General features: G+C 38.2%; 1 protein-coding gene and 1 pseudogene across 1 annotated transcript in view; one reads left to right on the top strand and one right to left on the bottom strand.

Annotated features, from left to right (window-relative positions):
* The window catches only part of LOC105535243, a 104,107-nt pseudogene that overhangs the window by 80,307 nt on the left and 9,544 nt on the right, over window positions 1-14,256 (bottom strand).
* LOC105535221 (serine/arginine-rich splicing factor 1-like) overlaps window positions 8,413-14,256 on the top strand; it is an 18,036-nt gene continuing 12,192 nt past the window's right edge. Inside the window, 1 exon segment of the mRNA XM_011974227.1 lies at window positions 8,413-8,421. The gene's annotated coding sequence lies outside the window, so the exon portion shown is untranslated.

Genomic DNA, 14,256 nt, shown 5'->3' with positions numbered 1-14,256 from the left:
CAGATGGAGTCTTGCTCTGTTGCCAGGCTGGAGTTCACTGATGTGATCTCAGCTCACTGCAACCTCTGCCTCCCGGTTTGAGGTTCAAGTGATTCTCCTGCCTCAGCCTCCCAAGTAGCTGTGATTACAGGCACCTGCCACCACGCCTGGCTAATATTTTGTATTTTTAGTAGAGACAGGGTTTCACTATGTTGGCCAGGTGAGTCTTGAACTCCTCACCTCAGGTGATCCACCTCCCTCGGCCTCCCAAAGTGCTGGGATTATAGGTGTGAGCCACCGCACCCAGCCTGATCTTTATTTCTTTTCTTCTGCTTGGTTTGGATTTGTTCTTGTTTCTCTAGTTCCTTGAGGTGTGACCTTAGATTGTCTATTTATGCTCTTTCAGAATTTTTGATGTAGGCATTTAATGTTGTGAACTTCCTTCTTAGCACTGCTTTTGCCGTATCCCAGAGGTTTTGATAGGTTGTGTCACTATTATCATTCAGTTCACAAGAATTTTTTAACTTCCATCTTGACTTTGTTGTTGACCCAAAGATCATTCTGGGGCAGATTATCATTATCATTATTATTATTATTATTATTGAGATGGAATCTCATTCTGTCACACATGCTGGAGTACAGTGGTGCCATCTCAGCTCACTGCAACCTCTGCCTGGTGGGTTCTAGCGATTCTCCTGCCTCAGCCTTCCAAGTAGCTGGGATTGCAGGTGTGTGCCACCACACCTAGCTAATTTTCGTATTTTTAGTAGAGACGGGGTTTTGCCATGTTGACCAGGCTGGTCTCGAACTCCTGACATCAGGTGATATACCTGCCTTGGCCTCCTGAAGTGCTGGGATTACAGGCATGAGCCACCATGCCTGGCCTGGAGCAGATTATTTAATTTCCATGTATTTGTATTGTTTTGAGGGTTCCTTTTGGAGTCAATTTCCAGTTTTCTTCTACTGTGTTCTGAGAGGGTAGTTGATACAATTTTGATTTTCTTAAATTGAGACTTGTTTTGTGGTCTATCATATGGTCTGTCTTGGAGAATGTTCCAGGTTCTGCTGAAAATAATGTATATTCTGTGGTTGTTGGTTAGAATGTTCTGTAAATATTTGTTAAGTCCATTTGTTCTAGGGTATAGTTTAAGTTCATTGTGTCTTTGTTGACTTCTGTCTTGATGACCTGTCTAGTGGTCTCAGTGGAATATTGAAGTCCTCCACTATTAATATGTTACCATCAATCTCATTTCTTAAGTCTGTTTTATAAATGTGGGAGCTCCAGTATTAGGTGCATACATATTTAGGATTATGATATTTTCCTATTAGACTGATCCTTTCATCATTATATAATGTTCCTCTTTGTCTTTTGAAACTGTTGTTGCTTTAAAGTCTGTTTTGTCTGATTTAAGAATAGCTACTCCTGCTCAGTTTTGGTTTCCATTTGCATGGAATATATTTTTCCACCCTTTTACCTTAAGTTTACATGAGTCCTTATGTGTTAGATGAGTCTCCTGAAGACAGAAGATACTTGGTTGGTGAGTTCTTATCTATTCTGCCATTCTGTATATTTTAAGTGGAACTTTTAGGCCATTTACATTTAACATTAGTAATAAGATGTGAGATGCTGTTCTATTCATCATGCTAGTTGTTGCCTGAATACCTTGTGTTTTTTTTTTTTTTTTCATTGTGGTATTGTTTTATAGGTCCTGTGAGACATGCTTTAAAGAGGTTCTATTTTGGTGTGTTTCAAGGTTTTGTTTCAAGATATAGAACTCCTTTTATCATTTATTTTAGTGCTGGCTTGGTAGTGGTGAATTCTCTCAGTATTTGCTACCTTCATTTATGAAGCTTAGTTTTGCTGGATATAGAATTCTTGGCTTGCAATTATTTTGTTTGAGAAGGCTAAGGATAGGACCCCAGTCATTTCTGGCTTATAGGGTTTCTGCTCAGAAATCTGCTGTTAATCTGATAAATTTTCCTTTATAGGTTACCTGATGCTTTTGCCTCACATTTCTTAAGATTCTTTCCTTCGTCTTGACTTTAGATAACCTGTTGACTATGTGCCTATGTGATGATCTTTTGCACTGAATTTCCCAGATGTTCTTTGAGCTTCTTGTATTTGGATGTCTAGATCTCTAGCAAGGCCAGGGAAGTTTTCCTCAATCATTCTCTCAAATAAGTTTTCCAAACATTTAGATTCTCTTCTTCCTCAGGATCACCAATTATTCTTAGATGTGACTGTCTAACATAATCCCAATGGAGGCTTTGTTCATTTTTTATAATTCTTCTTTCTTTGTCTTTGTCCGATTGGGTTAATTCAAAAACTTTCTCTTTGAGCTCTGAAGTTCTTTCTTCTACTTGTTCTAGTCCATTGTTGACACTCTACAATGCAGTTTGTATTTCTCTGTGTCTTTCATTTCCAGAAGTTGTGATTGTTTTTTTTTCATGATATCTATTTCTCTGGAGCATTTTTCATTCATATCCTGTATTGTTTTTTAAAATTTATTTAAGTTGTTTTTCACCTTTCTCTGGTATCTCCTTAAGTAAGTTAATAATTAACCCTCTGAATTCTTCATCTGGTAATTCAGAGGTTTCTTCTTGGTTTGGATTTATTGATGGGGAGCTAGTGTAGTCTTTTGGGGTGTTATAGAACTCTGTTTTGTCATATTATTAGAATTACTTTTCTGATTCCTTCTCATTTGGATAGACAATTTTAGTGGAAAAATGTGAAACTCAAGGGCTGCTGTTCAGATTCTTTTGTCCCACAGGGTGATCCCTTGTTGTTATGCACTCCCCCTTCCTGAGAGCTGGACTGCAGTGATTTTGCTTTTCTGGGTCTAGCCACCCAGCAGGGCTACCAGGCTTTGGGCTGGTGCTGGGGAATGTCTGCAGAGTCCCGCGATGTGATCTGTGTTCAGGTCTCCCAGCCATGGATACCAGCACCTGCTCTGGTGGAGGTGAAAGAGGAGTGAAGTAGACTGTGAGAGTCTTTGGTTGTAGATATGTTTAATGTGCTGGCTTTCTCGAATGTTGGTTATGCTAGCAGTGAAGTTGTCATGTGGACAGACTCAGGACCTCTGGTTAACCAGGGTGTTGCAGGCAGTGGAGTTAGCTGTTGGTTTCTCCTTCTTTGGAGCAGGATTATTCTGTCATGAGTAGCTGTAATGTCCTCAGTTTATTGACCTGCAACCAGGAGACACTTTCAAGAGAGCACCAGCTGCAATAATAGAAAGGGGATATAAGCTTGCCCTAAGTTGGCCAGGATAAATATTTGGGTTTCTCAGGTGATGGATGGGGCCATAAAGCTCCCAAGAATTTATGTCTTTTGTGATCAGCACTGGGGCAGGTAGAGAAATACATCAGGTGGGGTACAGGGTTAGGCAGGTCTGAGCTCAGACTCTCCTGTGCAGGGCTTGCCACAGCCATTGTGAGGGATGGGGTGTGGTTCTCTAGCCAATAGAGTTGTGTTCCAGAGGGGATTATGGCTGCTTCTGTCACTAGAGAAGTGGAGGAAAGCCAGTAGTGATAGGCCTCAGCCAGCTCCCACGCAGCTGGTGAAGCTGGTCTCGCTCCCGTCATGCTCCGCTAACAGCACCAAGTTTATCTCCAGGCAGTCTATGCGAGAGCCTCAGACCTTGCCCCAGGATGTAAACTTTCCTACTGAGAAGACAAACACAGCTTTCAGGCCTCACCTCTCCCTGTCTGCCCACACTGTGGGTCATGGTCTTGCGCTCCTTTCTGTAGCAGTTCCTGTTCGCCCCCCTAAATTCTGCTCACAAGAGTTTGTTCCCAGTCAAAATTATTTCAAAGTTCGGTTGAAAGTTTCTTTCACCCTGTGTTTCTCCCAAATTCTGCCAGCTGCCTTCCCCAAAGGCCCCTGTGAAATATAGTGAGGAGTGACTTCCCTGGGTTTGAGCTGGAGAATGGGAGTGCCTACAAGCCTCTTCCCGCTGCTGCTTTTACTTTTATATTTTGCGCTAAATCTGTTTCAGCTCTAGGAAAGCTTATGTCCTCCCATAATCTGGATTTTTCCAGTTCCCCAGTGAGGATGTGTGTTTGGAGGCAGGAATTCCCTCCCTCACACTTTGGGAAGTCACAGTTTTTTGTCTCTCTTATGGAATTTGCAGTGGTGTGCACATCTTTCAAAGGATCTGTGAATTCTCTCAGTTTTCCTGGTATGTTTCTGTGGTAGTTCTTGGAGCAAAAGTCCATGGTGTCAGTCTCCACATGCTGTTCTGTCCATCCAAATGGGAGCTGCATGTTAGCCTTGTCTCCTGTCCACCATTTTACCCTGACTGCTGCTATTTCTTCCATGTTTGATAGATTTAACTAGTGCAGCCATCTGGGCCTGGGATTTTCTTAATGAAAAAAATTTTTAATAATTAACTCAATCTCTTTCCTTTTTAAAGATCTATTCAGATTTTTCTGCTTCCTTTAAAATTAACTTTTGGTAATTTGTATGTTTGTAGGAATTTGCCCATTTCCTAAAAGTTGTCTAATTCATTGGTATAAAGCTGTTTATGAGATTCCTTTATAATCCTTTTAATTTCTCTAGGGTAAGAATTGATGTACTCTTTTGGTGATTTGTTTCTTCTCTTTATTTTTTGATCAGTCTAAATGAACATTTGTAAATACTAATCTTTTCCAAAAACCAATTTTTTACTTCAATAATTTTATTTATTATTTTTCTATTTTTCCTTTTTTCTTTCTTTTTTCTTTTCCCTTCCTTCCTTCCTTCATTCCTTCCTTCCTTCCTTCCCTCCCTCCCTCCTTCCTTCCTTCCTTCTTTCTTTTTTTTTTTTTGAGACAGAGTCTCGCTCTGTCGCCCAGGCTGGAGTGCAGTGGCGTGATCTCGTCTCACTGCAAGCTCCGCCTCCTGGGTTCACGCCATTCTCCTGCCTCAGCCTCCTGAGTAGCTGGGACTACAGGCGCCTGCCACCGCGCCCGGCTAATTTTTTGTATTTTTAGTAGAGAGTATGGTGTCTTACTCTTTCACCCAGGCTGGAGTGCAGTGATGCACTCTTGGCTCACTGCAACCTCTACCTCCTAGGTTCAAGCAATTTTCCTGCCTCAGCCTCCCGAGTAGCCAGGATTACAGGTGCCTACCACCATGCCTGGCTAATTTTTGTATTTTCAGTAGAGACAGGGTTTTCCCATGTTGGCCAGACTGGTCTCAAACTCCTGGTCTCAAGTGATTTGCCCACCACAGCCTCTCAAAGTGCTGAGATTACACGCGTGAGCCACCGCGCCCAGCCTATTTTTTCTTTTATTGATTTCTCTTCTAAGCATTATTATGTTTTTCTGCTTACTTTTGTATAGTTTGCTCTTATTTTTCCAGTTTTTTTTTTTTTTTTTTGTAGAAATTTAGGTTATGGATTTGAGATGTTTCTTTATCAATGTATGTGTTTAAAGCTAGAAATTTACCTGTAAGCATTGCTTTAGCTGCATCATATACATTTTGGTATGTTTCGTTTTCATTTATTTCAAGATATTTGCTAATTTACCTTATGATTTTTAAATTTAACTTCTGGGTTATTTTGAAGTGGATTGTTTACTTTCCAAATATTTCAGGACTTCAAAGATTTCTTTCCTTGCTGATTTTAAATAGAATTCTTTTGTGTCATAGAATATAACTTTGTGTGAAAAAAAAAGATATATTTAGAATCTTTTTATGTTAGTACACACATTTGTCACTTATAGTGTTCTTTATTTCTTTTTGTAGATTTGTGTTGTAGTCTGATGTCACTTCCTTTTCAGCCTGAAGGACTTTCTTTAGACTTTTTTTGTAAGTAGCAATGAATTATCTTAGTATCTGTTTATCTGGAAATGTTTTTATTTTATTTTATTTTATTCTGCTTCTGACTAGTTAATTTCCTTTTTGGCACACTAAAGTGTAGGTATGAGAAGGTGTAGGGGACACAAGTCTAGATTTGAAGTCAGTTTAACTGTCCATTTTGGCACCACATCCTCTCATAGTCCTCTTTCCATGACAGAAGCATTCTTGGTTTATTACTATTCAGAGCCAGGCATGAATTTTGTCTAAAGTTTAACTTTGTTTTTGGACATATGACATAATGTGACTCTTATGAAAGCCTCTGAACTAGTCTTGTTATATTCTGAGTTTGGGCTGCATGCAACAGAAGTTGCTAGCTAATGTAGACAATAAAATGGACTTATGGGTATATACTGATTTGCTCACGGAATCTAAATAAGTTAAACAGTTAGACTTCTAGAAGTACAGGAACTAAGGCACCTTTGGAAATATTAGAAACAGGGTATCTTGGGCCATCCCTTTTGATATTTCCAGGATATCAATGACTGTGCCATTGGATGACTAAATTATAACTACCTTTTTACCTTGTACCTCAGACCTACTAATTACATTTCCTGGGAAAAGATTAGCTAACTTGGGTAACATGTTCAACTCTGTTGTGAGGATCCTGTGACCAACCATTTCCGTCAACCATGTAGGGGTAAATAAATTCTACAAATAAAGATGTTGCTGTTACCAGAACAGACAGAAAAGATGCTGAATGGACAACCAGGTCAGCTGTCTTCTAAGCTCATTGTATCAGCTCATTCTCAAACCACAGTAACCTGACTAAAAGTTTGCTTTGTTATTTTTGCCTGCCCAGAATTCATTTCCTCACTATTTGTTGGGGAACCCTCTCTATATCCATTTGGTGTGGGTAGAAGTCCAGGCATGTATATGTGACCCTAGCCAGGCCAATTCAAACTGAGGGGTTTCACTTCTATAATGTTTCTTGGAACTATTAGGGGAAATATATTATTTTTCTTCTGAAGGTTTACCTTCATTAATGAATGTTAGTTCTGTTTGATATAGAATTTTTAGTTGACTTTTTTTTTTTTGACTTTTCTTTCAGCACTTTGAATTTGTCATTCCACGGCCTTCTGACCTCCATTGTTTCTGATGAGAAACTGGCTATTAATTGTATTGCTCCTTTATATGTGATGAATTATTTTCTTGTTGTTGCTTTCAAGACTTTGTCTTTCAACATTGTAATACGTAGATTCATGGATATTTTTGTATTTGTCTTGGGGTTTATTGGGTTTCTTGGATCTATAGATTTATGTAGTTCTTTTTCTGCCCTCCTGTTCTGTTTTTTTCAGGGACTTCCATTACATGTATATTAGTATAGCTGATGTTGTTACACAAGTCTCTAAGATGCTATTCATTTTTCTTCAATCCTTATCCTTTCTGTTCTTCAGATTGTATAATGTATATTGACCTATCATTAAATTCTGTGATTCTTCTACCATCTTGAATATGTTGGTGAGCTCCTATACTGAGTTTAGTTTAGTTATTTTACTTCTGAACTCTAACATTTTTATTTGGTTCTTTTTAAAAAAATAATTTCTAAACCTTGTTGAGAATCTCTATCTGTTGGTTCTTTGTTGTCATACTTTAATTTTCTCTACATGGTTTCCCTTGGTTTGGTTCTTTGAAAATATTTGTAGTAGCTGCTTTGAAATCTTTGCTAAATACTGTATCGGGAGTACCATACTCAGTTTCTATTAACTGCTGTCTCCCCCCAATGTGGATTTTACTTCCCTCTTTCTTTGCATGTCTCATAATTTTCTGTGGAAAACTGTACAGGACCCTGATATTTCTCCCCAGGAAATGGCTGTTGTTTCTGGGTGTGTGTTTGTTCATTTGCTTAGTAACTTGTCTGGGTTTATTCTGTGAAATCTTTTTCCCTTGTGGAGTATTAGCACCGATGTCTCTCCTTTTGTTTTTTTTTTTTTTATTTTTAAACCCGACTTTCTAGGAACTGCCCATCATCTGCATAACTTAATAATCTACCATCAATTGGCAGAGATTATTTTTAAACACCTTGATCCAGTAAGGCTTCTGTCATTTGCCAGTTGATCTAGGTGTAAGCAGAGGAACACATTAAGGAACACGTTCAGGACAATTCCACATCTGACCCAGGTTTTACTTTCCACAGGACCCTTTTAGTCTCCTATAATTCCAACACTTTGGGAGGCCACAGTGGGCAGATCTCTTGAGGCCAGGAGTTCAAGACCAGCCTGGCCATCATGGAGAAATCCCTTATTTACTAAAAATGCAAAAATTAGCTGGGTGTGGTGGTACGTGTCTGTAATCTCAGCTACTTACTCGGGAGACTAAAGTATGAGAATTGCTTGAACGTGGGAGGCAGAGGTTGCAGTGAGCCAAGATCATACCACCATACTCCAGCCTGGGTGACAGAGTGAGACTCTCTATACAAAGAGAAAAAAAAGTTGTATTCTTATTATTTTTAATTCAAATAAATTCTAATCAAATTTCTTTTGCACCATGCATCTATTCTTTCCCCAGATCTCCTTACTCTTAACTTTGTAACGTTTCCAGAATCCAATCACTTGTCACAATTGTCACTAATTTGATCTGGCAAGACACTATCATTTTGGAGGAGCCTGGATTATTGCAATGACAATATAATTAATCTCTCTGTTTCTACTCTAGTGGAAAATTCTATTCTTAGTATATCATTCTCAGTTTATTAATACATTTAACCTACTAGCCAATGTGAGTATATGAAAATATGTCATATGTTATCTGTATTTTGCTCAAAATCCTCCCCTAGTGTTAACTTGTTACAGAATATAAGTGAAAATTCTCACAGTGACCCATAGGGCCTTTCACGATCTGCTCCCTTTGATATCTTTACCTCATCGCCTATTATCATTCTCCAGCAGATCTCTTTCAAAAGTATGTTATCCTTCCTCTTGAGCACTATTTTCTCCTCCTTTTGTGTCAAGAAATATTTTTCTTTTAAACCATATTTTATTGTTTATTAATATTTTAGTTTTTTTTTTTTTTAAGTTTGAGAGCAACAAACATCTGTTTTTCACACCTCTGCCCTCAAATCTCATGTGGTTTCTATTCACATCTATCATTATAATCATTTTACTTTGAGTTTCAGGGAACCTTGCCCTACCAACCTTCCTTGCAAAGGAATCATAATTAGCAGACACAGCAGAGGAGGAAGAGCAGAACATTCTAGTGAAAGCTTTTGAGTGTGTCTGCCTTTCACACTCAAAAGAGAAGGAAAGGCACCAAGATTTTTATTGGATATCCAGTAGGCCCCAGTTAAGGGATACTGTTGTAGGTTCAGTTGCTCACTCTATTAAAGTATTAGGTGTACCACTCTGGGTGATGTTACTGTGTCTAGAATTTATTCCTTCCGGTCAGTTCTTGGTCTTGCTTACTTCAAGAATGAAGCCACGGACCCTCGCGGTGAGTGTTACAGCTCTTAAAGATGGTGTGTCCGGGGTTTGTTCCTTCAGATGTTCAGATGTGTCCGAGTTTCTTCCTTCCAGTGGGTTTGTGGTCTTGTTGACTTCAGGAGGGAAGCCACGGACCTTTGCAGTGTGTGTTACAGCTCTTACAGGTAGTGCAGACCCAAAGAGTGAGCAGCAGCAAGATTTATTGTGAAGAGTGAAAGAACAAAGCTTCCACAGCATGGAAAGGGACCTGAGCAGGTTGCCACTGCTAGCTTGGGTGGCCAGCTTTTATTCCCTTATTTAGCCCCACCCACATCCTGCTGATTGGTCCATTTTAAGAGCGCTGATTAGTCCATTTTACAGAGTGCTGATTGGTGCATTTATAATCCTTTAGCTAGACACAGAGTGCTGATTGGTGCTTTTAAAATCCTCTAGCCAGACAGAAAAGTCCCCACTCGACCCAGGAAGTCCAACTGGCTTCACCTGTCATTACCACCTTCTCTTCAGCCTCATTCCACTTCTATCTCATTACTGCCACAAGACTTATGTTTACCCCAGATGCTGGTCTCTACAGAGCCCTGTTGCAGCCTTTACGTTTTGTCATTTAGGGCAGACAGACGGATTCCCAATGGCATATTTCCTATTGGTCTCATGGTTTTTCTTTAAGTTAGGAGAAATGACTGTGGGGTTTGGAGTCTCCTTTTCTTTATTCTCAAAAGGCAGTGCTGTTTTCTTGTAAATGCAAATGGCAAGCTTCTTGGAGTATATTTCTTTAATTTAGAGCTTTATTAAAATATTTTTCAATGTTTGTGTCATCTGGCATTCTTCTTTTAGCTTTAAATACCAATGCAACTTTTCCTTATTTTTACATTTTCCTTGGTCAATTTAGTCTGGATTAGGAAGAAGAGAGGCAGATACCATTTCTTTTTTTTTTTTTTTTTGTCCCTTTAGACTATTTTTCTTTACAACATATGCTAATGCTCAATACATATTAGTTTCTATTATTATCCAGTGGACGTGCAAGTGAGCACTCAAAGTATGATACCTAAAGGTGGCCATTTAAATATTTCATTACATCCAGTGAGTAGGCAGACATATAACACAGTATTCTTATCATTTTTCATGAGATGAATGAGTAACTGATCTGTGAAAAGTTTATATTAGAAAACTTGAGAATCTTCAAGAATTGCAGTTGTGAAATTAGCACTTCATGACATCATTCCTGGAGCATAAGAGACTTTTTCTAAGATGGTGCTTCCCCAACTTTACCATCATATACCTGACCCAAAGAATCAAAACTACCTTCTCAAAGTGAATAATTCAGTGAGCAGCTATCCATAGAAGCTAGTTATAAGCAAAATTCTAGTGAACAGCATTGGTACAATGTATTATGAAGAAATCCTACATAAGAATTTAAACAAGTAGGCCAGGCATGGTGGCTCACACCTGTAATCCCAGGACCGAGGCAGGCGGATCACAAGGTCAGGAGATTGAGACCATCCTGGCTAACACGGTGAAACCACAACTCTACTAAAAATACAAAAAAATTAGCCAGGCATGGTGGCAGGTGCCTGTAGTCCCAGATACTCTGGAGGCTGAGGCAGGAGAATCACTTGAACTGGTGAGGTAGAAGTTGCGGTCAGCCGAGATTGCACCATTGCACTCCAGCCTGGGCAATAGAGTGAGACTCTATCTCAAAGAAAAAAAAAAAAGAATTTAAACAAGTAGATCCTCTGAGCTAGATCTTACTATGAAAAGTTTTAGTGATTTTGTGTAAGATTGGATAAGCACAGCAGTGTACATTTAGTCACAGTAGAGAAGTGGAGTGAAATGCACTTTATCAGTAATCTTCAAACTGGGGTAGGATACCTTCAAGGGATATGAAAACTTTCTAGGGGGTACAGAAATAGAAATAATTTCAAAGGAATCAATGTCTATATTCTCCATTTTCTACTCTTTCCAAAAATTGAGTGGGAACTCACATGACGTCATAACAGTCCTTCTCTCACTTTATGAAATGAAAGCACATACATCTCAAATGGTATGCACTCTGGGCTCCATAAATCAAGGGGAAGCCTTTTATGATTGATTAATCAAGTTACCACAACCTATGGGGAACTTCTCTTTTCTGTATGTTATGGATGAAAAGTGGGTAAGGATGCCATATTTTGGCCCATGTTAGGATGTTTTAAATTTAGATATATAGTAGAATTGAGTGGTAGGACTAGTGGTGATTTTCATTTAAAGACTGTGCCTCCTCCATGCCCTCAGATATTGTTAATGAATATGTGCACTTAAGGAAAGTACACTAAGAGCAAAGGAAGGAAAGTATTAATAAGAAATATTGAATGCTGGCCAGGTGCGGTGGCTCACGCCTGTAATCCTAGCACTTTGGGAGGCTGAGGTGGGTGGATTGCCTGAGCTCAGGAATTCGAGACCAGCCTGGGCAACATGGTGAAACCCTGTCTCTACTAAAACTACAAAAAATTAGCCGGCTGTGATGGTGTGTGCCTGTAATCCCAGCTACTTGGGAGGCTGAGGCACAAGAATGGCTTGAAGCCGGGAGGCAGAGGTTGCAGTGAGCCAAGATCATGCCACTGCACTCCAGCCTGGGTGACAGCGAGAGACTCTGTCTCAAAAAAAAAAAAAAAAAAAAAAAAGAGAAATATTGAAAGCTAAAAGCAGTCCTTTCCTACATTTAAGAATAAGAAAGTCTTAGCCATACTCATTACCTATTCCCAGGGCATGTCATTAGCTAGAAAGCAAAGCTTCTTGGAAAAACAAAAGCAGTGAAGTTTACTGGTACTGACTTTTTAAAATGTAACTGAAATATCTGTTGGTGTTACTAAATTTTTCAAAACACAATAGATGAAACTCACCAATAAGATTTTCACCTAATTTCTTTCAGATTAGGTGGTATTAAGCAAAGTATGTAAATCCTGTTTTATTAAGTAAATATAATGAATTATTTATTCCAATTATAATCAATCCTAATCTTATAAAATGTTTCAAAAATTCCTACCTCCTTTAAAAAAATAAAAGAACAACTCTTTACCATTTAATTTATCCCAGTATATACCTTTCTTCATTAAATGAAGAAGAAAAATGTGATCATGGTTTGTCTCATTATGGTGTTTTATCAATAAAGTTTGTTTGTTTAATTATTATCAAAATTTAAAATATCTTTCTGTCATTTGATCAGTTGTATAGTAGTAATTATTATAATGATAGCCCAATCCAGAAGATTTTTAATTAGAGCTTTATGATCATGAGTTGAAGATAAAAAGTTTTAAATCCCAGCTTATGCAGTTTTTTTTTTATTGTAAGCTCATTCTACATGTATTCATTGAGCACCTCTTTGTGCTAGATTCTTTATGAGTTTCTTGGATATGTCAGTGAATAAAAGATATTATGCACGTGCACACACACACATACACCTGGTCTCCTGAAATTCACATTATGGGGGTGTAAGTAAGCAAAGTGTGATACGTGCTTTGGGAAAAATGAGTAAGTAAAGCAGAGTTAGAGGTTAGGAAGTAGAGCCTTGCAAGAGAAGTGATGTAGGGGATTGCAATTTTAAATAGGGTGGTAGGGAGAGATTGTGCTGAGAGGGTGATAATTGAGGAAAATTTGAAGAATGCGGGGATGTTCCATGTGGCTGTCTGAGGTTCCAGACAGCAGGAACTGTAACACAAAGACTCTAAAATGGGAGAGATACAAGCAGTAAAAAGAAGATATTCTGGCATTGTGAGGAATAGCTAGATGACCACTGTGGGTGGAACAAATTCAGGAAGCACAGCAAGAATAGTCAGGGAAGTGTGGTGTCAGGAGGAGACTAGAACATGTAAGGCCTTGTAGAGGACTTTGTCTTTTATTTTGACTAAAATAGATGGCCATTAGAGGACTACAGAGGCATGACGTTATTACTCAACTTCTGTATAGGGAATAGATTCCTGGGAGCTACAAGTATAACACAAAAGGTTGTTAGGGGCATTTAGGATATTGTGGTGGCTCATACTGAAGTCACATAAGAGGAAATGTTAAGAAACGTTGGATTCAGGATATATATTTAAGGTAGATCCAGAAAGATATTGTGATATATTGGATGTGCTATGTGAGAGTAGGAGAGGACTCAGGAATATCTCTAAGGTTTTGGTTCTAAGCGACTAGAAAAAATGGAGTTGCTATCAACAAGATGGCAAAGGCTGCAGTGGAGCAACTTTGGAAAGAAAGATTAGAAAATTGATTATGGATATGTTGATTTTGAGATGTCTATTAAAATCCAAAGGAATCCAGAAGCTTTTTACATGATGTAATTTTATCTGTCTGTTTTTGTTTTGTTGCCTGAGGTTTTGGGGTCAAATCCAAAAAATTATTGCCCAGATTAATGTCATGTCATTTTTCCCATATGTTTTCTTCTAGTGGTTTTGCAGTTTCAGGTTGTATGATTACATCTTTAATCCATTTTGAAGTTTTTAAAATATGGTGTGAGATAAGGGTCTAATTTCATTTTTCTGCATATGGATATCCAGTTTATCTGACATCATTTATTGAAGACACTGTCCTTTTCCCATTATGTATTCTTGGCACCTTTGTTGAAAATCAATTGACCGTAAATATGTGGGTTTGTTTCTGGGCTTGCTATTCTTTTCCATTGGTCTATGTATCCATTTTTATGCCAGTACCATACTGTTTTGATTACTATGGCTTTGCAATAGTATTTGAAGTCAGGTAGTACAAAGTCTCTGATTTGTTCTTTTTGCTCAAGATTGCCTTGACTATTCATAGACTTTTTTGGTTCTATATGAATTTTAGCATGGTTTTTACTTTTTTTTTTTTTTGGAAAACTCACATTGGAATTTCGATAGGGATTACATTTAATCTGTAGATCACTTTGGGTAGTATGAACATTGTAATAATGTTAATTTTTCCAATCCATGAACATGGAATATATTTTCATTTTTTTATGTCTTCTTCAATTTTTCTCATCAAAGTTTCATAGTTTTCAGTATACAGATTTTTTTT

Source organism: Mandrillus leucophaeus, unplaced genomic scaffold, assembly GCF_000951045.1.
Source record: "Mandrillus leucophaeus isolate KB7577 unplaced genomic scaffold, Mleu.le_1.0 Scaffold143, whole genome shotgun sequence".
Lineage (NCBI taxonomy): Eukaryota > Metazoa > Chordata > Mammalia > Primates > Cercopithecidae > Mandrillus > Mandrillus leucophaeus.
The sequence above is the reverse complement of the archived record's forward strand: the minus strand, read 5'-3'. Positions and strand labels throughout refer to the sequence as shown.